The sequence below is a fragment of the Elephantulus edwardii genome, unplaced genomic scaffold (genome assembly GCF_000299155.1).
Source record: "Elephantulus edwardii isolate Elephantulus edwardi_28Jun2011 unplaced genomic scaffold, EleEdw1.0 scaffold00437, whole genome shotgun sequence".
NCBI lineage: Eukaryota > Metazoa > Chordata > Mammalia > Macroscelidea > Macroscelididae > Elephantulus > Elephantulus edwardii.
The window spans coordinates 730,965-736,705 of record NW_006400187.1 but is presented as its reverse complement, the minus strand read 5'-3'; the positions used below and the strand labels follow the sequence as shown (position 1 = coordinate 736,705).

The following is a 5,741-nucleotide window of genomic DNA, read 5'->3' as shown; positions in this document are numbered from 1 at the left end:
ATGGTGGGAATGAATGTGTTTGAGACAGCGAGGTTGGCACAGGATAGAACGGCATTTAGGGCTCTTGTACATAGGGTCACTATGAGTCACAAACGACTTGATGGCATATAACAACAACAACAACATACCTATTTGATACATATGCTGAACAAATAATTTGAGAAATTGGTCTCTATGATGAAGACTATTTGGTGGGATTGGAGAAAGACTCATCAATACCCCATGTAATACAAATGGCACACTTTGCTTACTGAATGTGAGGAGTACTTACAGCACTTGTTGCAGAAGATCAAAGACTGCAGCCTTCAATATGGATTACATCTGAACATCAAGAAAACAAAAAAATTTACCATTGTACTGATAGACATCATCATTATAGATAGATAAAAGAATTGTGGACAACCTGATCTTATATAGATCCACAACCAACAGACCTGGTACCAGCAGTCAGGAAATCAGAAAAGTATTGATTGAGCAGGGAAATTCTGCAGTCAGGAACCTCTCCAAATTATGAGAAACAATGATGTCAGTTTAACGATTAAAGCACACCTTATTAAGACTATATTCTTTAATTATTTGCATACATCTGAAAGCTGTAAAATGAATAAGGATGATAGGAGAATTGATGGCTTTGAGCTTTTAAGAGAGGAAAGCTCGACATTTCACAGAAGACTGACCATCTGTCTTCTGCAGGGCTAGTAGATTCAAACTATAGTGGTAAAACCTTTGGGTTAGCATTATGACAACCTATAGACTACGCCACCACTGATACTGTATTATATTTATTGTCTCTGTTATGGGCTGTCTAGTTGACTTCCACAGACAGCGATCCTATGAACAACATATTTTAATTTCACCCCATCATACCTCATCTCCAAGATCTCAGATGTGCTTCTACCCATTGTATAATTTACTGTCAATCCATCTTATTAAAGATCTTTTTTATTTTTCATTGACCTTCCACCTTTCATAGAATGATATAATTTTACAAAGATTGAACTCCCTTGACGACATGTTCAAAGTGTGTGAGATGAAATTTCATCATCCTTGCCTCTAAGGAGCACCCTGGTTGCACTTGCTCTGAGATAGGATTGATTGCTCTTTTGGAAGATCATGAGGTATTCAGTATCCTTCGCTAAGGCTGCAGTTCACACACATTGATTCCTCTTCAGGCACTTCTTCTACAGTATTGTATTATATTATATGGCATTATATTGATGTGTACCATTAAGTTGGAACCGACTCATAGCTGACCTTCTGCCAGGTTTTCAGAGGTGGTTAATCACACAGGAGGAGATTGCCCATCTTTCTCCCATAGAGAAGCTGGTAGACTCGAACCACGTGCCTTTGGAATTGCAGTGCAGCTTCTTGCCACTAGGTCACCAGTGGTCCCTTTTTATTTTATACACATAAATTTATATAACCCTAAATCATAATATCAGGGAGCCCTGATAACTTGTTATGCATCAGAGAGTTGGACAATGACTAGGAAGGATAGAAGGAGAATTGGTGCCTTTGAGCTTTGGTGTTGGAGAAGAGTATTGAGGGTACCATGGACTGCTAAGAAAACAAACAGATTCACCCTGGAGAGGGTTAAACTGGGCTGCTCCTTGGAGGCAAGGATTCTGAGGCTTCGTCTGACATACTTAGGTCATATTGTAAGGAGAGACTGGTCCTTGGAGAAGGACATCATGCTTGGGAGGGTGGAAGGAAGGCGCAGGAGGGAAAGGCACTCACAGTGTGATTGGTACAGGACAGAACAGAGTGTAGGGCTTTTGAATATAGGGTCGCTATGAGTCGCAAGCGACTTGATGGCACATAACAACAACAACAACAAATCATAATATAAAAATATTAACAATTTAAAAACCCACAAAATCAATTGATACTTGGGTTTTTAAAAGTACTTTAAAATATATTTTCTTGGTTTGTATATAATCAGTCATATAAATTGTGTTTTGTACATGTACTTTCCGTTTTATATAATCATTGATATGCATTAGAATTTCTATTTATTTTTTGTGAAATAGAATACTATATAATTCAGCATTCACATTCTTCTTGACATTCTACAGTAGTTATAACATTCTTAGTTATATTCTTCAGTAATGTGAACTAGAAAAGTTTGAGATTGTTTTTAATTTTATACTAGTTTACTTACAAAATTCAAAAACATCATTTTCAAGAACAGATTCTTTCAATTTCCCTGACCCCCACATCCATCATATTGTACAACCCCATGATTAATCCTCCCTCCCTCTGCACATCCTCATCCCTCTGATTCCACCCTCTCCCACCCCTCTTGAATTCTTATACTCATTCTACATTAATGATTATATACAATATTTATCCTGTAGGACTGGATTAGTTCACTAAGCATAATGCTCTCCAGTCCTTAACAAGTTAGGTAATAATTTACAAAACTATTTCTCCTGCGTGCTGCATAGTATTTCATTGTGTGAATGTACCATAATTTTTCAATCCATTCATTTGTGATTAGACATTTGGGCTGTTTCCATGTTCTTGTAATGGTGCCATCTCACTCCAACAACAGTGGAAGTTTAACAGAGCAGCAAGTAATAAATGTTGGAGAGGATGTGGTGAGAAAGGAACCCTTATGCATTGTTGGTGGAATTGTAAAATAGTACATCCATTCTGGAAGGCAGTGTGACACTTCCTCAAAAAGCTGAATGACTGCATGACCCAGCTATTCCACTAATTGGAATACACCCCGAGAAAATGAGAACTGAGGCACCAACAGACATTTGTACACCATGTTCATCACAGATTTATCATTTATATTTAATTACCATTACTCTGTGTCTACTAACACCTGTCTTTTCAAGCTAGGAAATTTCCTATTACTTCATCCAGCCTCTGCTCTCTCAGTGATTTCTGCCCTCTCCTTTTGCTGTCTCCTTCTCTCCTTTCCCTTTTGAACATCTGGACACATTTTACTTAGTTATCTTTCTATTTTCACAAATTTACTTATGCAGTATCTGTGACTGAGATAATATGACAGCAAAATGTTCTCTAGCCTCCCTTTCAAGTTAGATAGTATTTTATAAAACTGTTTCTACATAGTATTCCATTGTGTGAACATACCACAATTTCTCAATCCATTAATTTGTTGATGAACATTTGTGATGCTTCCAGTCTCTTGTTATTGTGAATAATGCTTTTATAAACATAGTTGTATAGATGTCCATTCATGTCTCAGGTCATATTTTCTTGGGATATATTCCTAGCCATGGGACAGTTGGCTCATGTGGGATTTCTATTTTCAGCTTTTTTTAAGAAACACCAAACCACCTTCCATAGCAGTTGTACCATTTTACAATCCTTCCAGTGATGCAAATGAGGTCTAATCTCTCCACATCTTCTCCAATATTTATTGTTTACTGTTTGCTGAACTTTGCTTCTGCTGATGAAGTAATGTGGTACCTCATTCTTTCTTTAAATTAATACCAAGTGGTATGCTTAGATCTTAAATTCTCGATTTTAGTATTGACAAACCCATATGCCCATGTAACTCAACTACTACGAAAAGACAGAATATTTCAATAACCCTAAAAAAATCCCTCTTGTCTCACCATGTTAATTTTGTCTTTCCAGAGTCCACTACTGCCTGTGCTCTTTTGCCATAAATTATATTTGTCTTTTTGGTAGTTTCATACAATTAAAATCACATAACATGCTCATTGGCTTCTTTCTTTCAGCATAATAGTTTTGAGAGTAAGTCATTTTATTGCATGTATTAGTTTCTTATGTTTTTATTGCTGAGTGCTGATGGACATTTATGTTGCTTCCAGTCAACTATTATGAATAAAGCTGCTATTCAAAATAGTATTCTTGAACAAGGCTTTTTGTAGGTATATGTTTTAATTTCATTTAAATAAATATCAAGGAGTAAAACTGGGTCATAGTGTAAGTGTATGTTTACTTATGTAAGAAACTACCACATCTTTTTTCCAAAATGATTGCAGCATTGTTTTGTTACCTTAAGAAATGTGTAAGAATTCTCATTGTCCCACAGATCCTCCAAAATTTGATAGTGTAATTCTGTTTCATTTTAGTCATTCTCAACTCATAGCAAACTTCCATCTGGTTTCTGAGATTGTACATCCTTACAGAAGATGATTGCCCATCTTTTTCTCTTGGAGTGATTGATGGATTTGAAACCTGCAAAATGAGGTTTTGGGTGAGCAGTATAACACACTGTGCAGCAAACAGTAGAGCTCCCATTTAGTCATTCTAGTGGAGAAAATGATAGCATGGCATTTTGAAAAAGACTAAACAACATCTTATGGTATGCAGATGACACAATCTTGCTTGTTAAAGATGCACTTCTAGGCACTCCGGGAGCTGTGGCGACGGTGCAGACATGGCCAAGTCCAAGAACCACACCACACACAACCAATTCTGAAAATGGCACAAAAATGGTATGAAGAAACCAAGATGAGACTCTTAAGGGGGTAGACCCCAAATTCCTGAGGAACATGTGCTATGCCAAGAACCTCAACAACAAGGGCCTCAAGAAGATGCAGGCCAACAATGCCAAGGCCATGGATGAACGTGCTGAGGCTGTGAAGGCTCTTGTCAAGCCCAAAGAGGTCAAGCCCAGGATCCCAAGGGGAGTCAACCACAAGCTCATCCGACTCGCCTACATTGCCCATCCCAGGCTTGGGAAGCATGCTCGGGCCAGCATTGCCAAGGGACTCAGGCTTAACCGGCCAAAATCCAAAGCCAAGGCTGACAGTAAGGCTGAAGCTCCAGCAAAGTCCTCAACTCAGGCACCAGCCAAAGCTGCATTCCAGGCACCAGCTAAGGCCTCAATCCAGGCTCCTGCTCCAAGCCAGGCTCCTAAAGGTGCCCAGGCCCCTGCAAAGGCTCCATAATTGAGTTCTCCATCTGAGGACAGAAGGACTGGTGTGACCCCCCTGGGCTGCTGCCATCTACATGGGGCTGGTGTCCTCCTGTGTTATTTGTACAAATAAATCCTAAGGCAGGAAAAAAAAAGAAGCACTTCTGATAAAGATAAGAGAGTACATCTTCAAAGGAGATTCCACCTCAACCTAAAAAAAAAAGAAGAAAAAAAATTTTCACAACTGGACCCATAAGCAATATCATAATGAATGGAGAAGAATTGTAGCTGTCAATGATTTCATTCAGCTTGCATCAATAAATAACATCCACAAAAGTAGTAAAGTCAAATTATATATATATATATATATTGTTGTTGATTGATTCATCTTGAGTCAAGCACAACTCATAGAAACCCCATAAACAAAATGTCTAAAGCGTTTCTTTAACTGTTGTCATTTAATTTGATAAACTTTGATAAATGATGTATGTCACTGGACCAAAACTTCTGTAATATTTTTAAAATTTAATATATCACACTGATAACTAATGACTAAAGTATACCTGATCCAAGCCATGCATGACACTATTCAATAATTTCTTCAGTATAGGCTTGCGTTGTTGTTATTATGTGCCATTGAGTTGCTTGCAACTCATAGTGACCCTATGTACAACAGCCCTGAAACCTGCTTTATTCTGTTCCAACTTTACTGTCTCTGACACATCTACCCTCATTACTCTAGTCACTGTAACAGTCCATTTCATGGATGATCTACCTCTTTTTCTCCATCTTTCCATCCTTCCAAGCATGATGTCCCTTTCCAAGATTCAGTCCCTCCTTGCAACATACCCAAAGTATATCAAATGGAGCTTCATAA

At 38.0% G+C, this 5,741-nt stretch overlaps 1 pseudogene; it reads left to right on the top strand.

Annotated features, from left to right (window-relative positions):
• Positions 1-4,499: 4,499 nt before the first annotated feature.
• On the top strand, positions 4,500-4,898 carry LOC102843671 (annotated as a pseudogene).
• Positions 4,899-5,741: the final 843 nt, after the last annotated feature.